The 21,572-nt window shown below is 47.4% G+C and overlaps 1 protein-coding gene across 1 annotated transcript in view; it reads left to right on the top strand.

Annotated features, from left to right (window-relative positions):
• Positions 1-17,052: 17,052 nt before the first annotated feature.
• RAB5C (RAB5C, member RAS oncogene family) overlaps positions 17,053-21,572 on the top strand; it is a 46,037-nt gene continuing 41,517 nt past the window's right edge. The window contains exon 1 of the mRNA XM_040435271.1: positions 17,053-17,159. The gene's annotated coding sequence lies outside the window, so the exon portion shown is untranslated. The remainder of the gene's footprint in view (positions 17,160-21,572) is intronic.

Genomic DNA, 21,572 nt, shown 5'->3' with positions numbered 1-21,572 from the left:
TGGGGTTTAAGTTTTGCATGGGCTGATGAGAGGGCCCATAATCCTGGGGCAAGAGGCTGGCAACCAGGCCCCTCCAAAACCCAGTGGCGAGGTTATTTTCGCCACACAAACCAAGGTTGAACTTTTTGGCCATAATTCCTAAAGATATGTTTGGCGCAAAAACAACACTACACATCACCAAAAGAACACCATAGCCACAGTGAAGCATGGTGGTGGCAGCATCATGCTTTGGGGCTGTTTTTCTTCAGCTGGAACTGGGGCCTTGGTTAAGCTAGAGGGAATTAAGAACAGTTTTAAGTACCAGTCAATATTGGCACAAAACCTTCAGGCTTCTGCTAGAAAGCTGAACATGAAGAGGAACTTCATCTTTCAGCATGACAACAACCCAAAGCATACATCCAAATCAACAAAGGAATGGCTTCACCAGAAGAAGATTAAAGTTTTGGAATGGCCCAGCCAGAGCCCAGACCTGAATCCGATTTAAAATCTGTGGGGTGATCTGAAGAGGGCTGTGCACAGGAGATGGCCTCACAATGACAGATTTGGAGTGTTTTTGCAAAGAAGAGTGGGCAAATCTTGCCAAGTCAAAATGTGCAATGCTGATAGACTCACCCAAAAAAACTGAGTCTGAGTGCTGTAATAAAATCAAAAAATGCTTTAACAAAGTATTAGTTTAAGGGTGTGCACACTTATGCAACCATATTATTTTATTTTTGTATTTTTTCTTCCCTCTACCTAAAAGTTTTCAGTTTGTTTTTCAATTGAGTTGTAAAGTTTATAGGTCACATTAAAGGTGGAAAAAGTTCTGAAATGATTTATCTTTGTCTCATTGTTTTACATCACAGAAACCTGACATTTTAACAGGGGTGTGTAGACTTTTTATATCCACTGTATGTATTTGGCTCTGTGATTGGCGGTCTCTTGCGGGGCTTAGGGAATGTCAATACACTATTTAATTAAGAGAAGATGGGTCGGATAACAAAAGTACTCTTATCAATAAGATCAATGTTTTAATTCAAGTGTATTGATGGGAGCTGTGGAGGGGAGGAGCATGTATTTGGCACGCTGAAATGATGGTGTGGTCGGGAGGTGAGGGGGGTGGCGGATGGAGAGCATCTTCAGGATATTATGTAGGGGGAGGGAAAGGGGAAGTTGGGGTTGTCTGTACGTAAAATTCTAAATTTGTTAATAAAAACAACTTAAATTAAAAAAAAATTCCAGGTGCAAACCACCAGGCCTGCTGCTACCCCTACCTGTTCCTGATGTTCCATGGCAACACATTGCCATGGACTTTATTACAGATCTTGACTGCCTGAATGAAGTACGTTAAAAAGACACTTTATTAGTTTCACAATTAAAAGATTCGTTTTCCACCAAATATAACAATCAGGCTGGTGGTACGAGCCGGAGTGTAGAAATTGTATGTATGTACTACCTCCTCTGCTCCCATCACCATAAATTGTCTCCCTTCTAGTATATGGGAGCTAATGTAGTAGGGTAACTAGGTCCACACCAGGCTATGTAAGGTCTGTCCTAATAACCTAATGTCTCCAGTATTAATACCTGGAGTGAAAGACTAGACCCCTCGTGTTATGTAGATGGACCCTTCGCTAGTCACCTCTACACTGAATGAGCAGCTCTGCACTGGTTATGATCTATGAAGACTGAACATAGTAAGGCACATTTTTTGCTTGACGCATTTCCCTGCCGATAGTAATCGGTCTTTCCTCAGGAGCATGCCGCACCCAAACTATGAGAGCATTGTTCAGAGATTGTACTACATCACTCTGATGGTGAGTGTGTAGTTCCAGAAACATGTAACAAGCCCGCTTGCCTCTGATGTTGTGCAAGCAGACCAAATGAATCTTAGTATAACAGACGCTGCACGCCTTTGATGGCGTGCGTGCAGCAGGGTAGAGCCTCCGGCACTATTAGGGCCGTAGCATGGGCGATTCCTGCGTTGTTTAAATGGAGAACACTCCACCCTCTGATCCGCCAAGCAGGAACCAATGGGGTACGGATGTGGTAACTTCTGCGCCTCCCCCTGTCATTATTGCTCTCGGCGTCAGAGTAGACACTTAGTACTGTGATATTTTGCTTACTTGGGTTTCCGTAAGTACGGGGGAACAAACAAACCTATTCAGACGTTAAGGGAGGGAGGGCTAGTCCCCAGGTAGATATCAAGAAAGAAGCCATCCCCCTGATTAGGGTGTATATAAATAAAAGGACCAGCAAAATTCATACATTGGCATAAGTGATCGTAACCTAGACTGGTGTCACTGAGCGCATCACTCCCCTTCATACATCTCAAAGTGAAGAGATGCATCGAGGAGGTGCCATGTGACACCTGATGAAATACAAAGGTGAAACATTGTATATAACAAAAAGGTACTAAATGTTCTAATTCTGCATGCCAATATCGACTGACATACAGATACAATGAATAAGATACACCCTGTAAGTGGCTTTTGCACTGTTGTGGAGTGCGTCTGTGGTCCCCATGACAAGCAACAGAGAGCCTGGTGACAGGACTGAAAGTCCTAATCGCCCAAATCCCCCGAAGTCACTAGATGCGACCGAGGTGTGCATGCCTCCTCACCATCCTAAAGATGTTATGCGGTGCAGAGGCATATCCCATTTGGATAAAGGTATACTGTAAATCCATGGGATGCACAACCATCAAAGTAACATCATTCTCCATCACTAGGCGAGTAAAAAATCTTCCATAGTAGCGCCGAGACAAACACCGACATGTTCATAAATCGGTGGTGTGCGCGCGGTATTAACCTCTCTCGCGCAGCACTATCGCATCTTCTACCTCCAAACTCACATTGATCAAACACCCATGATGTACCCTTAAAAAGGGTCCAATAAAAGGGGCCCATAACCTTGTCCATCAACATGTTCACAAGATGTTATAGGTCATGGAAATGGGAATGACAAAACTATTATCGCAGAGATCGCCACTTCTATGCATCTTATTGAAATCTCAGATAGGTACGCACTTGTAGTCAGTATCCACCAAAGATAGCAGCATAAATAGCTGCAAATGAAAGAAAGATGTCTTGATATATAAAAATATTGCTGTTCATTGTAGGAAATACCTATAGACTCAAACTATACATTACTGCCCCAAGATACGCAGTCTCCTGCGCTACTATTCAATTTAACAGGCATATGATATAGAGTCATTCAGTCCTTTGGATTTAATCGTATCCAAGGTAAAGATCCACTGGGCCTCCTTTCTCAAGAGTAGAATGTCTACATCACCCTCTCTGGGTGGTGCTCTAACATGTTCCACACCCTGAAACACCATACAATCCATCATTGTGGGGTGGTTAGCAGCAACATGTTGTACAATAGGGGTATCTCCTTGATTCTTTATCTTTAATAGGTGTTCCCCTATGCATCTCCTGAACTCATGTTTTGTTTTTCCCACGTACTGTAAACCACAAATACAGTACATGTTGCCAGGTACACCACTCCTACTGTTCTGCAATTTATAAAGGACCTGATATTATAGCTGCGTCCAGTGGTAGAACTTGTGAACTGACTCCCTTTCAGGAAAGCCTTGCAGGCCACACAATTGCCACACCTAAATGTGCCATTCAGCTTTCTCAAGGCCAACCAGGTCTCACTAATTGGGGGGCTGAATGCACTATGGACCAGCTTGTCCCTTAAATTGCCGCCACGGCGATACGTGATCCGAGGGTATTCACCCATAAGGTCGCCCACATCTGGGTCAGATCTAAGAATGTCCCAGTGCTCATCCAGGAGTGCCCGAATTTCCCTATGTGCTGTATCATAGGTCCCTATGATACGCACCTGGACATCATCCGATGCCCTACTTTTGGGATGCAGAAGGCTCTCCCTTTCACATGCAGCCGCATGCTGATAAGCTTGTTTGAGAGGCGCAATTGGGTACCCTCTTTCTAGAAATCTTCTCTGGAGGTCATTGGCCGACTCTTTGAAGTCTGACCACTGAGAGCAATTCCGTCTAGCCCTAAGATACTGCCCCTTTGCGATGAATTTTTTGAGTTAGTGCGGATGCCCACTATCCCATCTCAAAAGGGCATTGGTGGCCATGGGTTTTCGGAATATCTTAGTTCTCAACCTACCAGAGAGATCGATTTCAATGGACAGATCAAGAAACGTAAGCCGTGCCTCATCAACCTCTGATGTGAAAAAGAGGCCCAGGGTGTTGTAATTTAACTTGGATACAAATTCCTTAAATTTGGTCTTAGTTCCCTTCCACAGTATGAATATATCATCTATGAACCTCATCCATATTAAAATGGATGAGGTCCATTCTTCCATTTCCTCTTTGAACACAGTCTCCTTTTCCCACCAGCCCAGGTATAGGTTGGCGAAGGTCGGGGCACAGCGACTGCCCATTACCACCCCCCTGAGCTGGTGGTAAATGTTACGATCGAAAATTAAGACATTTTGGTGTAGGATGAAGTCCTGGAGTGCCATCACCAGTTCATTATGTTCCCTGAGGTGAGACCCTCTTTCCGCAAGGAACACCTGTACAGCAAACTCATTCTCACTGATCAGATTGCGTCTTTTGGCCATATTGAGGATTTCTTTAGCTCCCTTTTATGTGCTTCAAGGGGATTCTTATCCAATTTGGCGTAGCAGGCCTTGTCATCCAGGATCCTTTTGCACATACCCATATAACTCACAACATCCAAGATTACAAAATTACAATTTCTGGGTCTTTCTCTAACATCTCAAGAGCTTCCTGTTCCTGCTCTGTTAGGTTGCGTGGGTATGGGCTCTCTACGTGCAGGGATCTGATTTTGTTAGTAACAATAGTGAGGAATATATCAAGGGGAGAGTATTCTCCTGTTACATGTTTCTAGAACTACACACTCACCATCAGAGTGATGTAGTACAATCTCCGAACAATACTCTCATAGTTTGGGTGAGGTATGCTCCTGAGGAAAGACCGATTACTATCGGCAGGGAAACGCGTCAAGCAAAAAATGTGCCTTCCTATGTTCAGTCTTCATAGATCATAACCAGTGCAGAGCCGCTCATTCAGTGCAGAGGTGACTAGCGAAGGGTCCATCTACATAACACCAGGGGTCTAGTCTTTCACTCCAGGTTTTAATACTGGAGACATTAGGTTATTAGCACAGACCTTACATAGCCTGGTGTGGACCTAGTTACCCTACTACATTGAGCTCCCATATACTAGAAGGAAGACGATTTATGGTGATGGGAGCAGAGGAGGTAGTATATACATACAATTTCTACACTCCGGCTCGCACCACCAGCCTGATTGTTATATGTGGTGGAGAACCAATCTTTTAATTGTGAAACTAATAAAGTGTCTTTTTAACGTACTTCATCCAGGCAGTCAATATTTAGTATACTCAGTACGTAAATCTATCATCTAAGAATAAGTTAACTAGTGTTTATTACAGATCTGACTTCTTTAGCTGAATGTACCGTGATTTGGGTAGTGGTGGACTGCTTCTCCAAGATGGCGCACTTCGTTCCATTGCCTGGATTGCCCTCGGCTGCGGAACTTGCCAAGCTGTTCATAAAACATATATTTCGACTACATGATTTGCCTGGGCATATTGTTTCAGATCGAGGAGTGCAGTTTACATCCAAGCTCTGGAGAGCCCTCTGTCGTCTGCTAGAAATAGACCTGGACTTCTCTTCCGGTTATCACCCCCAAACCAACTGGCAAGTAGAGCGGGTCAATCAGATTTTGGAGAACTATCTTCGACATTTTGTTTCTACGCAACACGACAACTGGGTATCACTGCTACCTTGGGCAGAATTCTCCTACAACAACCACACTAGTGAGTCTACTAGATCCTCGCCATTCTTTGTTGTCTATGGTCAACACCCTCATACTCCTCTTCCTGTTCCTGCATTTTCTGGGGTACCAGCTGCAGACTCTTCCTTTAGACATTTTTTGAAGATTTGGAGTGACACCAAAGCCTGTATCGACAAAGCGGTGATCCGCATGAAGACCAATGCGGACAAGAGAAGAAGGAGACCACCCCAGTTATCGTCTGGGGAGAAGGTATGGCTTTCCTCCAAAAACATCCGCTTAAGAGTACCCAGTTTTAAAGGGGTTGTCTGGGTTCAGAGCTGAACCCGGACCTACCCTTATTTTCACCCAGACAGCCCCCCTGAGGCTAGCATCGGAGTATCTCATGCTCCGATGCACTCCCTTGCCCTGCGCTAAATTCCGCAGGACACAGGCTTTGTTTTTAATAACACACTGCCGGGCGGTAACTTCCGCCCGGCAGTGTGTCAGGTGACGTCACCGGCTCAGAGGGGCGGGCTTTAGCTCTGCCCTAGCCGTTTTACTGGCTAGGGCAGAGCTAAATCCCGCCCATCAGTGCCGGTGACGTCACCGGGGTTCCTGGCAGCCCCATGGAGAGCCCCGGTGCAATTTAGTGCGGGGCAAAGGAGAGCATCGGAGCATGAACTGCTCCGATGCTCATGTCAGGGGGGCTGCCGGGGTGAAAATGGAGGGATGTCCGGGTTCAGCTCTGAACCCGGACAACCCCTTTAAGTTTGCTCCTAGATTCCTTGGACCCTTTGAAGTATTGAAGAGGATCAACGAGGTGACGTACAAGTTACGTCTGCCTTCCTCTCTGCGCATTCCCAATGCCTTCCACGTATCTTTGCTTAAACCAGTGGTCCTTAACCGTTTCTCAAAGGCTCCTTCTACTCCTACTCCAGTGTCTGAAAATACTGACGAGGCCTTTGAAGTCAAGGACATCCTGGATGTCAAGAAGCAGGGCAGGAAGACCTATTATCTTGTGGACTGGAAAGGATATGGTCTAGAAGAGAGGTCCTGGGAGCCGCAGGAGAACATTTATGCTCTGGATCTTATCAAGCGCTGTCTCGCCATGGACTCAAGAAGAGGGGGTGTAAGGTGGGGGGGTACTGTAACAGCATCCTCTGTGTGACACTGTCCCCCTGCTTACTGCCGCGGTTCCGGGCACCATGCTTATGGTCTGTGCTTCCTTGCCTCTGCTGCAGCTTTGGATTCTGCTTGTGTGGTTAGTATTACCTTTGAAGATTCCGCTCCACGACTTCCATTCAACATGAATACTGCTTGAACTCGGCTTCGGTTGTGGCAGTATGCATCACTCCCTGGGCGGGGCTGAGTTGTGTCAGGTGATCTCATTAACCTATCCTGGCTCTCCTGCAGGTACTTTAGTAGCTCAGCCCTCTAGCCAGATGCCTAAGTGGCAAGGTCCTAATTCTGTGCTAAAGAGCTTGCTTACCACTCGTGTTCCTGACTTCGTGCATCGTTCCTGGACTTCATTTATCTCCTATCCCAGCCTGCTTGCATCACCTCTCCTGTTGCCGACCTGGATTGTCTGACCTTGCTCCTGTGCAGCCTGCCTTGACTCTTTGCTTGTCCTGACTACATCTCTGCATCATCCTCCGGTTCCTGTCTTGTTGCTCCTGGTCACGACCCTGCCTGTTTTACTACGTCTGTACTGTCGATACCTTCGCAGGTACCTCCTGGTCTGCCTGGACCAGCAGTCACTGACTGGTTTATGCTCCAGAGTTCACATCCGCTGTTCCGTGATGAGGACAAGGTAGAAATAAAAAAATAATCGGTCCTAGCATGCAATTTACAGGCCAATTGGAACACTTAATTGAGGTAGAACTGATTTGAACACAAATGAAATCTGATATGAAACAAAATTCAAAAAATGTGCTCATTTGTATTTGTTATGAACTATATTTATGAAGAATGTTCATCACTCCTTCACACACAGTTTTGTAAGTTTCAGAAACGAGGGAGACACTAACCCAGGGGTACTCAACTGGCGGACCGCGGTCCAAATACGGACCGCGGCCGCCAGTTGTCCGGACCCCGGCCATCCTTCAGAGCGCTGCTCCAATCGATTCAGTTCAGAGTGATCCGATCCGTTTGAACCGGCTCAGCTCAGTCACAGCACACAGCAATGCTGACAGAGACGCTCAGCTCACGCTGGCAGCAGGAGCCTGAGGGAGGGACTCGGGAGGAGCGTAATATGATCTTAGAGTGGAAGCTGCTTCTGCCAGCCCCTCCCCTCCCCGCCCACCAACCAATCACCGACCAGAGCTGAGGGGGCGAGGCCAGCACAGCACACTAGCAGCTCTGACTCGAGTCCTCGGAGTAGTGCAGGGTCAGGGAGTCTAAATGAATGACAAGAATCTAAAGATCCGACTCAGTCAGTGACTCATTCGATTCATTGAGTTAAAAGAGCCGAGAGTCAGACTGTAGAACAGGTTACACTGAGGCTGTCAGACTGTAGAACAGGTTACACTGAGGCTGTCAGACTGTAGAACAGGTTACACTGAGGCTGTCGGCTCTTGTTGCAGCAGTGATAAGATTAAGGGACAGGAGCAGAGAGATAAGAGAAGGGACAGATGACACAGTTCAGCACATAGTTTTCCCTGTGCATTCACATTTCACTTCACTTGGTTCGTTGTACTACTGTCAGTGTCAGACTGTTGTCACTGTGGGGAACAATGCACAACAGACAACAATTCACATTGCACACCACAGTGACAGCTTCCTCCTGTCCGCCTGTCCAACGTCAGCCTCAGCTTCCCTTTACTATAAAAAAAATCACTCTTCCTGACTCACTCAATACTAATCAGAGACGAGTTCAACTTCAGAGAGCTGAAGAGCCGACTCACTGCAGTGTCACTGACTGAGTCAGCAGCTGCGCATGCGCACCGGCACCTAGAGTCTTCAGTTCACTTGCGAGTCAGCTCAGCAGTCTGACTCGCCAAGTGAACCGAAGATCCGATTCTGATCCGAATGAGCTGATTCAAATGAACCGATTCACCTAAAAGATCCGAACTTCCCATCACTATCTCCTGCACACTGTGCCGTGCAGGAGGAGGAGCTTACCGGCGCACTTCCCCCTGTCCCAGAGCGCAGTGAGACAGGCCGGCTCCCTCCACATATAGCGCTCCTCCTCCTGCACACTCTGGTACGTGCAGGAGGAGGAGCTTACCGCCAAACTTCCTCCTTCCCAGGGGCGCAGTGAGAGACGGCTCCCTCCACATGCAGGCACCAGCGCTTTCTCCCTCAGTGCGCTCACAGGTCCCTCCTCCCCTGCAGCAGCGGCAGCACATAAGGGAGCTTCAAGCTCCAAAGGACACTTACCTGCTGCTGGAGAGTGGAGGGACATCACCACTGCCACCAATGAAATAAATGTCACATTTGGAAAGTAAGGGGTGCGTGGAGAGGGCTACAGAGAGGCGGGAACACGTCACTGACTCCAGTGTCATGTTCCCATCTCCCCTGGGCCATCTTCTTTAGGTAACCTGATTAAATAAAGTGATTAAGCCCCATCAAACCATGATAGTTTTGTTCCGCATCCAATTCCCATTATTGGGGCATTGGATGCGGACCCTTAGTTTCAATGGAGCGGAAAAAGATGCAGACAGCACACAGTGTGCTGTCTGCATCTCTTGGGGCCCCATTGTAATTAAGGGGCCGCATCCAATCCCCCAATAATGGGAATTGGATCCGGAACAAAACTATCATATGTCTGTTCTGTGGCTTGGGTTGCCACCCGGCCAGTAGTTCACCAGCAAGGCTGGTATTTTAGTTCCCTTGCCAGTGCCAGAATTTTCCTGTAAGGACTGTTAGGGTACTTTCACACTTGCGGCAGGACGGATCCGACAGGCTGCTCACCCTGTCAGATCCGCACTGCCGCTATTTCGCCGGACTGCCACTCCCCATTGACTATAGCGGGAGTGGAGCTACGGTGCAGCATGGCAGTGCACGGCGTGAGGCCGCCAGACGAAAAAGTCGGACATGTAGTACTTTTAGTCTGGCGGCCTCTCACCGTGCTGCGCCGTAGCTCTGCCCCCATCCCCATTATAGTCGATGGGCACAGAGCAGCGGCACGGGAAAGTAGTGGCAAGATGGATCTGACAGGATGAGCAGCCTGTCGTATCCGTCCTGCTGCAAGTGTGAAAGTACCCTTACTAATGAGCGCTTCCATCATGGAACGCCCATTAGTACAGCCGTTACCTCCACCGCAACTTGTGCTAGTAAAAAAATTAATAAAATTACGGTACCTCCACCTCCATTTGCTCACGCTGTGGAGAGCACTCCCTGCTGACTAGAAGCTCAAGACAGGACCTACAAGACGTCATCACGTTAGAGCACCGGTCCTGAGCTTGCAGTCAGCAGCGAATGTTCACCGCAGCCAGGTGAATGCAAATTTTATTTTATTTTTTTGCAAAAGCAGAGAAGGGGGGCACTAATGGGGGCATTACTCTTACTGGGGGCACTAATGGGGACATTATTCTTACTGGGGGCATTATTCTTACTGGGGCACTAATGTGGCCATTACTAATTCTGGGACTTACCCGGGGCGCTCCACTATAACGTCAGAGCGCCCCACGCGCATGGATCACATGATCGCATGGCATCTTTACTGTTGGCATTCAGCTCGGACCTTCACCTGACTGCAGACCCAGGTATGTGGACCTTTAATAAAACTAGTTGAGTACCCCTGCACTAACCTGTTGCAGACATGCACTAAAAAGGCTACAGAATATCCTATTTTGTAAAAGCAGGCAGACATTTTAATGAATATGTGGTTTACTTTGAGGGCTGAGGTTCTAAAGTAAATCACACTCTGTGCATACAAGACCCTGAGATGTCAATCCAATACCGGGGCAAACTTGAGGTGACTCCTTCCCATGGATTCAATAGTCATTTAAGTCTGATAAACCAGGCACCATCCCTTGTAGGTGTAGCTCAGCTCAATGTAATGATACCTCTCACTTAGTGATCAATTGCTTCATTCTGGAGAGAAAGTAGTAAATCCATTGGTAAATAAACAGTTAAGTGCCCCAAGGGCCGCACCCAAGCCACTCTGTGCACCCTTGCTCCTTCAACGTCCTTTCCAAGGACAGGCCGTACATCGCATAGTGGCAGTGCTTGGTATTGCAGCTCAATTCCATTGACTTAAAGGCTATGTACATCTGCGGAGACAATTTTTGTTTATGATTGCATTTTACTCATTCTTGGCTAAAAATCATATTTTCATTTGGCCTTTATTAAAAATATTGAGCCGTTCTGTCACAATGGGTTGACCGTTAACTTTGTGCCAATCATCTAATGAACCTTATCTTTAATTTACTAAGCAAACATAAACACTTATTTAAGCCACATTCTTATCATAAGAACTGAGCTTTAATGAGTGTCAGAGAACAGATATAAGGAGCCCGTCAGCTCCCCAACTGACGGAAAAGACAGAAAATCCAGAGCATCTCAGCTCTGTACCTAAAAAAGGACTCTATATTGTTAATGAAGACCAACTGAAAAAAAAGATTTTTAGTTCAAAATAAGTACAATGCAATAACAAAAAAAATTGCCCTCAAAGGTGTACATAGCCTTGAAATAGGGCTAAGCTGCAACTAGGCCATGTGCCTGATGTACAATGATGTCACTGGTATAGGAAAAGGCTGCGGTGCTCAAGGCTCTTCCAACAGATGATCGGCGGTGGTCCAGGGTGTCACACCCCCTCAGATCTGACACAGATGACCTATCCAGAGTATAAGTCATAAATATATTTTCCTGGATAACCCCTTTCAGTGCTCCAGACTAAAAAAAAATACCTAGTAGCCATTGGCTCCTGAACTGAAAAATGTAGGAGCCAAATTAAATTTTTAGTCACCAAATCGAAACAAAATTTTGGTATCGTGACAACGCTACGCCGATCAGATCGGCGTAGGGTTGTTTTGATACCAAAATTTTGATTCGCTTTTGTCACCATAAAAAAGTACTGAGATACTCAATACCACGTGGAAAAAAAAAAACACACCAAAAAAAGCTGCATGCATTTCGCATTTTATGAAACGTTCAGCCCATAATAGAACAGTCCTATCCTATTTTTTGGGGTGACAAGGTGACTAAAAAATAGCGAATCGCATGATTTTTATTTATTTATTTCTGTTACGGCGCTCACCGCATAGGAGATATTTTTTAATAATTTAATAGTTTGGACTTTTCGGACACAGCGCTATGTAATATGTTTATTTATTGTTTATATATTTTATATGTAAAATTGTGAAAGAGGGGATTTAAACTTAATATTTTAGGGTACTTTCACACTAGCTTTTTCTTTTCCGGCATAGAGTTCCGTCACAGGGGCTCTATACCGGAAAAGAACTGATCAGTTTTATCCTAATGCATTCTGAATGGAGAGCAATCCATTCAAGATGCATCAGGATGTCTTCAGTTAAGTCATTTTGACTGATCAGGCAAAAGATAAAACCGCAGCATGCTAGTTTTATCTCCGGCGACAAAACTGAAGACTTGCCTGAATGCCGGATCCGGCATTTTTCCCCATAGGAATGTATTAGTGTCGGATCCGTCCTTCCGGTCTGCACATGCGCAGACCGGTAAAAATGTGTAAAAAGATACAAGACGGATCCGTCTGTCCGCATGACAAGTGGAGAGACGGATTCGTTCTTGCAATTCATTTGTGAGACGGATCCGCATCCGGATGCGTCTCACAAATGCTTTCAGTCACATCCAGATCGGCTGATCCGGCAGGCAGTTCTGACGACTGAACTGCTTGCCGGATCACACTGCCGCAAGTGTGAAAGTAGCCTGAGGCCTCTTTCAGTCGGGCGTCACATTTTGGCTCCGGATGCGTCCCGGGTGCATTGCGGTAAACCCGCGCGAGTAGGTACACAACTGCAGTCAGTTTTGACTGCGATTGCGTTCCGTTGTTCAGTTTTTATCGCGCGGGTGAAATGTGTTTTGCACGCGCGTGATAAAAAACTGACTGTGGTACCCAGACCCGAACTTCTTCACTGAAGTTCAGGTTTGGGTTCAAGGTTGTGTAGATGTAATTATTTTCCCTTATAACATGGTTATAAGAGAAAATAATAGCATTCTTAAAACAGAATGCTGAGTAAAATAGGGCTGGAGGGGTTAAAAAAAATTAAAAATAATTTAACTCACCTTAATCCACTTGTTCGCGCAGCCCGGCTTCTCTTTTGTCTTCAGCTGTGAGGAAAAGGACCTGTGGTGACGTCACTGCGCTCATCACATGGTCCATCACATGATCCATCACCATGGTAATGGACCATGTGATGAGCTCGGTGACGTCACCACAGGTTCTGAATAAAGAACAGGAGACCGGCAGCTACGCGATCAATTGGAGGAGGTGAGTTATTTATTTATTTTTAACCCTCATTGGCACTGCGCCACTAATGTTTATTATACTGGTGTGCTGGGGGGGTTAACTGCAGCGGATCGCAGCTCCCTGTCATAGAGGTCGGGGGCCGGCTATTTGATTCTGGCACCAGCCTCCTGTATTTGTATTGAGGTCAGTTATCTTCATTGGTGGCGCAGTAGCCACAGCCCCTCCCCTCCTCCTCCCGTCTCTATTCTTATTGGCGGCAGCAGCACAGGCGCTGCTGAGAAGAACATCGGTGGCGGGGCAGAGAACTATCATCTCCTGTGCCCCGCCGCTGTATTCAACTGCAGAGCTGCGGCGGCGGGTCTAGTCGCAAATGGCGACAAGACTAAAAAGTCATGTCGCCATTTGTAAATTCTAGGTCGCATTGGCGACCATTTTGGTCGCCATCTGGAGCCCTGCCTTTAATACAAGGCATTTACTAATGTATTGTGATTGTCCATATTGTCTCCTTCACTGGCTTGATTAATTTTTCCATAACATTATACACTTCTTATTTCCATGGTTACGACCATCGTGCAATCCAGCAGCTTTTTCTCTATAGTGTGCAAGCACGCCCACCACTGCTGGATTTTAGCGTGGTCGTAACCATGGAAATAAGAAGTGTATAAAGTGATGAAAAAATGAATCCAGCCAGCACAGGAGGCAGGATAATAATATATTAGTAAGTGCCTTGTATTAACTTCCGGCCACTTGCTGAAGTGACACAACCCCTTTAAGGGGAACCTGTCATCAACTTTGTGCTGCCCCCCATACTAACAGCAGTATAAAGTAGAGACAGGCGAGTTGATTTCAGCGGTCTGTCATATATACAGTGCCTTGCAAAAGTATTCACCGTCCCCTTTGACTTTTTTCGTATTTTGGTGCCTCACAACCTGGAATTAACATGGATTGTTTGCGGATTTGCATCATGTAATTTACAGAACATGCCCACAACTTTGAAGATGTTTTTTTTAAATTTATTTATTGTGAAGCAAACAACAAATATGACAAAATAACAGAAAACGTCAATGTGCATAACTATTCACCCCCCTAAAGTCAATACTTTGTAGAGCCACCTTTTATGGCAATCACAGCTCCAAGTCACTTTGGATAAGTCTCTATGAGCTTGCCACTTCTTACCACTGGGATTTTTGCCCATTCCTCCTTCCAGAACTGTTCCCGCTCCTTCAAGTTGGATGGTTTGCGCTTGTGAACAGCAATCTTTAAGTCTGACCACAGATTTTCTATTGGATTGAGATCTGGGCTTTGACTAGGCCATTCCAACACATTTACATGTTTCCCTTTTAAACCACTCAAGTGTTGCTTTATCAGTGTGTTTGGGGTCATTGTCCTGCTGGAAGGTGAACCTCCGTCCTAGCCTCAAATCACCCACGTGTTTTGCTCAAGAATATCCCTGTATTTAGCACCATCCATCTTTCCCTCAACTCTGACCAGTTTCCCAGTCCCGGCTGCTGAAAAACATCCCCACAGCATGATGCTGCCCCCACCATGTTTCACTGTGGGGATGGTGTTCTTTGGGTGATGTGTTGGGTTTGCTCCAGACATAGCGTTTTGTTTGATGGACAAAAAGTTCATTTTTAGTCTCATCAGACCAGAGCACCTTCCTCCATACATTTTGGGAGTCTCCCACATGCCTTTTCGCAAACTCACAACGTGCCTTTTTGTTTTTAGCTGAAAGTAATGGCTTTCTTCTGGCCACTCTGCCATAAAGCCCATCTCTATGGCGCGTACGGCTTATTGTCGTCTTATGTACAGATACTCCAGTCTTTGCTGTGGAACTCTGCAGCTCCTCCAGGGTTACCTTAGGTCTCTGTGCTGCCTCTCTGATTAATGCCCTCCTTGACCGGTTCGTGAGTTTTGGTGGGCGACCGTCTCTTGGCAGGTTTGCTGTTGTGCCATGTTCTTTCCATTTGGTTATGATAGATTTGATGGTGCTCCTGGGGACCAAGATTTGGATATTTTTTATAACCTAACCCTGACTTGTACTTCTCAACAACATTGTCCCTTACTTGTTTGGAGAGTTCCTTGGTCTTCATGGCAGTGTTTGGTTAGTGATGCCTCTTGCTTAGGCTACTTTCACACTAGCGTTCGGGGTTCCGCTTGTGAGCTCTGTTTGAAGGGTCTCACAAGCGGCCCCGAACGGATCCGTCCAGCCCTAATGCATTCTGAGTGGATGCGGATCCGCTCAGAATGCATCAGTCTGGCACCGTTTGTTCTCCGCTCAGCAGGCGGACACCCGAACGCAGCTTGCAGCGTTCGGGTGTCCGCCTGGCCGTGCGGAGGCAAACGGATCCGTCCAGACTTACAATGTAAGTCAATGGGGACAGATCCGTTTGAAGTTGACACAGTATGGCTCAATTTTTCAATGTAAAGTCAAAACGGATCCGTTTGCATTATCATGAACAAACGGTAATGCAAACGGATCCGTTCTGAACGGATCTAAGCGTTTGCATTATAGGTGCGGATCCGTCTGTGCAGATACCAGACGGATCCGCACCTAACGCAGGTGTGAAAGTAGCCTTAGGTGTTGAGGCCTCTGGGGCATTTCAAAAAATGTGTGTATATGTAATGACAGATCATGTGACACTTAGATTGCACACAGGTGGACATCATTTCACTAATTATGTTACTTCTGAAGGTAATTGGTTGCACCAGAGCTTTTTATGGGCTTCCTAACAAAGGGGGTGAATACATACGCACATGCCAATTTTCTGTTTTCTATTTCTAAACAATACTTTTATTTATATTCTTTTCTTATTTCACTTCACCAACTTAGACTATTGTGTTCTGATCCATCGCATAAAATTCAGATTAACAAAACACTGAACTTAAGGCTGTAATGTAACAAAATACAAAAAAACAATCAAGGGGGGGGGCGGTGAATACTTTTGCAAGGCACTGTAAGTTAAAAGTAAGTGGTTGCCGAGAACCAACATCACAATCATTGCAGACAAGGCCTGGAAAAGAGTCATGGCCAGTGAGAAGAGTCATGGTTATTCATGATGTCCTGCTCTCCTGCCCACCTGCTAATGATTGACAGGCTTCTACCTAGTTTTCTCCCTTTCTGTCTAGGACAGAACTGACAACCATCAGCAGATGAGTGAGAGAGCAGGAGATTAGGAATAACCAGGATAGATTTATTTGACTCTTTTCAAGGCCTGGGCTGTAATGATTATGATGCTGGTTCTCGGCAACCATTTACTTTTAGCTGATGAGTGACACACCGCTGACATCAGCATTTCTGTCACATGTTATGCTGCCCTCAGTGAGGTCACCATAAAGTTGATGACAAGTTCCCTTTAAGGCCACTTTCCCAGAGCCAACACGCGGACTTTCATAGCCAGGATGCCACGCTCCCACAATGCTTCTGAACACCCCCAAAAAGTTTACCAACATCTACAAATATACCTCCACCATTTGGCCACGCGTCTCTTTTATTTGAAATAAAGTTGCAATTCTTTTGCACTATTTTTCGGAAGCCCTTAATTGTAAAGTTACACGGATGACAAAAGAGTCCTTACAAACGAACTGGTTTTCTCCGGGGATGACAGACCCGAAGTAAACCCTAAACAAAGCCAAAAAGCTGTAGAAACCGGAGCCCGTCAGCCCTGTCCGCCGCGCGCTGTCCTCACACAAGCGCAAGCTCAATCACTAGGCTTCCTCTTCGAAAAACTACAACTCCCGTCATCCGTTCGAACACCATTTCCGCATTCCACCACTCCCATTACGTCACTTCCGGCGCCAATGGCGTGACTTTGACAAACTGAGGTTGTGATTGGCTGGCGCTGCTGTCCGTTCACTGAATACACAAATCAGAGCGGATGACAGTGGGGTGTACCCGGAAGTTGCCCAGGAAAGGCGGAAGTTGAGGCCGGAGGAGAAGGCAGAAGAGAAGGCTCTCCCGGCTGGCGTGAAGAGGCGGATACAAGCAGACAGGTGAGTCCGGGGCGTTAGCTGAGGCCTAGCGGGTGGAGAGGTTGTGCCTACTTACCGCGGACTGTTGTGACCGTCGTCCTGTCAAGCTGACGCCATAGGCAAGTGCTCTGGGTGGAAGAATGGGGCTGCCGGGAAGGTCCGGCGGTTCAAAGAGAGGAAGGGGCCGTCCATGGGGTTTATCAGCAGGCACGGCTGGAGCTTCTGTGGATCTACAAGGTCCAGCTTACTTGGCAGTAGTCGTTGTTGGCCATAGACTCAACAATTTGCCTCCATCCAACCAGATTTAACTCTTTTGATGCTGGTCACTAAAGGGCTCATACATTGCAGTGTCACCTTCCATGCAACCTTCGGCGCAGCCGGTGCGTCATGGACGTGGGAGCGGCGCGGCCGGTGCGTCATGGACGTGGGAGCGGCGCGGCCGGTGCGTCATGGACGTGGGATCGGCGCGGCCGGAGCGTCATGGACGTGGGAACGGCGCGGCCGGAGCGTCATGGACGTGGGAACGGCGCGGCCGGAGCGTCATGGACGTGGGAACGGCGCGGCCGGAGCGTCATGGACGTGGGAACGGCGCGGCCGGAGCGTCATGGACGTGGGAACGGCGCGGCCGGAGCGTCATGGACGTGGGAACGGCGCGGCCGGAGCGTCATGGACGTGGGAACGGCGCGGCCGGAGCGCCATGGCAAATCTTTGTGCAAGCCCCATTTTCTGCAGACATCCGTTGTCCCCTTTCACCCCTTCCAAGGCAACATGGGGCTGAGTGCTGGCCCCAGTCGGACAGATTTATGGAAACGGCCGTTGTAGTGGATTGGAGCTACGTGAACAGCGAGGCAGAACGCGCTTCTGGAGATATGGAAGCAGCGCAGCTTGTTCTATTACACTATTAGCTCCCATTCACTATAATGGGCGTTACAGGAACGCCCGCCCACTCGGCTGTTTCCGTAAGCCTATCCACCTGGAGTCTGAGCGTAATCCCATGCCACCATGGAAACACTGAGATGGGACAACCACTTTAATGTCGCACTCCACAGGAGAAGGCTGCGAATGTAACGTATATGGTTTCCTGCACACAGACCTACCGAGGTGCGGCAAAATGATAAAAGGTGTTGTCCATGATAGGTGAAATTCTCTGAGCCCCTCTAACTGGCTAAAGTAAAGATGTTACATTCCCCTCTCTGTCGCCGCTGCGGTGAGTATGCGCCAGTGTACAGCACGTGAGCATGTCCTCAGCTGTCACATGCCGTACACCTACCCGCAGGTCACTGTGCCGCTGCTGCGTTTTATAAAGAATCAGCGTATGGATGGTGGCAGAGAACCGCGTTGTATAACTGCATGTGCTTCGTTATATTTAACCAATTGGGGGCTTATCCACGGTTTTTAATTACATTGTGCATCCTCATTCAGACATATGCATCTTCTCCTATTTATGGTTTTATCCATACTTTATTTTACATGCATATATAGAACACATTAGCATACATTATCCTTACTTGCTGTCTCCAGTGGAGCTCGCAATCTAAGGCTACTTTCACACTGGCGTTTTGGCTTTCCGTTTGTGAGATCCGTTCAGGGCTCTCATAAACGGTCCAAAATGGATCAGTTTTGCCCTAATGCATTCTGAATGGAAAAGGATCCGCTCAGAATGCATCAGTTTGACTCCGTTCAGTCTCCATTCCGCTTTGGTGTCCGTCTGACGAAACGGAGCCAAAGGGATCCGTCCTGGCTCAGAATGTAAGTCAATGGGGACGGATCAGGTTTCTATGACCCAATCTGGCACAATAGAAAACTGATCCGTCTTGGATATGTTAAAGTTAATACAAACGGATCCATTCTGAACGGATGCAGACGGTTGTATTATCTGAACGGATCCGCACCAAACGCGAGTGTGAAGGTAGCCTTAGTTCTCAATGTTTGGAGTGTGGGAGGGAGCCGGAGGAAATCCACGCAAGCACGGGGGAGAACATATAAACTCCATGCAGATGTCCATGGTAGGATTCAAACCTAGGACCTTAGAGGCGCAAGACACCAGTGCTAACCACTGAGTCACCATGCTGTTAGACATTGTTCACACTTGCACTCATTAGGTGAAACCTGAACACCTTCCTGTTTTTAGGGATCATGGTCTTACTCAGTTTTCTGGCTTCCACAGTGCTGTACAATCCCATCAGATTGTTAGTTTTAGGTTTCCTTCCTTGTTACTATAATGCTTCACCTGTCCGGTGTCACATGGCTGCATGTGTTTGCTGCTGGCCAAGATTTTCCCATCAGCTGACGCAAGAATTTACTGAGGAGATGGATGACTCAGAACCCGGTGGAACGTCTAACCTCCAGATTTAGCTTAAAAACTGCAGGCCAACTCATAAGTGAACAGAATATGGCAGTGAGCGGCTTCCTTCTCTTCTGCCCATCACTGTTGTGAAATATGGAAGGAGAAATGACATCAGTGATTAGTTCTGCACACAGATTCCCAGATGTCCAGTAAGGTACAGAGCCGCTTTCTAGCCAGACATACTGTGTGGTTGTAGGACATCACACGGACATGCTCTCATGTTGGGCTCCATTTCCCCCATGAGGAAAGAATTTGCTTTCTCATGTTCGGTAAGAAACTTGCCAAAAAGAACTTTCCAGTTGTGGGATATGCGAATGTGCTGTTGGACACTGGCCGGGGGTGCCACATCTAGATTGTTGGATTCTATGAAGGAAGAGCGAGAATGATGATGAAGAAGAAATGAAAATGCCCTGGCAATCTGCATATCCTGGAATTCACAATATTCCCCTGACCATGTAATACATGGCCAGGGTCTCCACTCTGGCCAGTACAGGGCTCCAGACTAAAATAAATATCAAGGAGCCATTGGCTCCTAACCTGGAAAATTTAGTCGCCAAATGTAAAATACATATAATATAGCTGGGATGCTTAGGAGCATGGGGTTTTCTAAGCTACAGCCCACTCCGTTTCCCACCTATCTCTAGAACAGGGCCCCCAGAATTAAGAGGAGAGCACTACACATGTGCGACAGGCGCTCTAGGCTATTTCCAGAACTTCCATAGGAGTGAATGGACAGTGAACTACGCAAGCATGATCACCTCTCCATTTCATTCACCTCTATGGATGTTCCAGGAAGTTTCGGCACTCCTTTAAAAGTCAATACAGGGTGGGTGTGCATACATGGCGCGCTCTCGTTCACTTTGGGGGCCGTACCTATCCTATGCCACCAAAGTGAGAGATGGGCCAACCCCTTTAAAAGGGTATTCTGATAATCCACAGGATAGCTTTATATTTCTGACCACTGGGACTGCCCCATACCCCGAAATGAATGGAGAGGCTGGTGGAGCGTGCGCCTTGGCGCTACATTTATTCTCTATGCGACCGCCAGAAATAGCTAAGCACTGTCCTCCGTTATCCCCAGCAGTCCAATAGAGTATGAATGGGGTGAGAGGTGCATACACTACCTGCTGCTGCATTTATTTCAGGGAGCTCCATGGGGTATGGGGCCACTTTTTCATTATTGGAGGGGTTCCCAGACACCTAGCAGTCTATACATGAAGATACCTTCCCCAGTCCTTCAATGACCTGGGGCATAACTACGGTGAAAGGAATGGCACAAGTGGGAGGGGGGGGGTCAGTGCCAGGCGGTCTGTGACTGTCAGGAGCCCCTCTACTAGGCACATTACCCCCATGGCTTCTCTATAATAAGGCCCATCTGTACAGACATGGAGCTCTCAGCACAAGGCCAGGGCAATGTGACTTGCTCCCTGAGATATTGCACATGATGTCACTGAGCTTTCCTCCCTGCCTGCTTGTCCAGTACTCCTTCCTCCTCGCCTGCTTGTCCAGTACTCTTCCTCCTCAAGTCACACTGAGGCAGAGGACTGGCCACTGCAGCAGCCTCAGAGCCTGGTCACACAGATACATAGAATTAATGATCCTTCCCCCAGCATGCCATGAAAGTGCCAGGTGAATGCCTTCATATACCCTTCGATGACCCCTGCCATGTTGACTGGGCGGACATGTGCTGCCACTACAGGTCTGCTGCCCACCCCCTGCACAGGGCACTGCCTAGGAGAACACTACCTGTACCTGCACCAGCCACCGGCTGCCTTAGGGAGTTTCAGCATGGGATCAAGCACTGTGCTCCGTCCAAACCCGCCCACTCCAGGCACAGAGCCCAGGAACTGTGACCACCCCGGCTCCCTCACCTTCACACAAGCGCCTGATAGTGACCGGATACTGCAGCCTATTTGCGCTGTCCATCAAAACGCCCGCCATCCCAAGCCCCGCCCACCCATCGACGACAGCCTATCACAATGCAGGAATGCCAGATTAGCCAAAGTCTTTCACCTGCATGTGACCGGACACCTGATTGGGGGATGAGGTTTGTTGCTATTCTGACCGGGCTGGCGATGGAGATTTGA

Source organism: Bufo bufo, chromosome 6 (genome assembly GCF_905171765.1).
Source record: "Bufo bufo chromosome 6, aBufBuf1.1, whole genome shotgun sequence".
In the NCBI taxonomy this organism is placed as follows: Eukaryota; Metazoa; Chordata; class Amphibia; order Anura; family Bufonidae; genus Bufo; species Bufo bufo.
The sequence above is the reverse complement of the archived record's forward strand: the minus strand, read 5'-3'. Positions and strand labels throughout refer to the sequence as shown.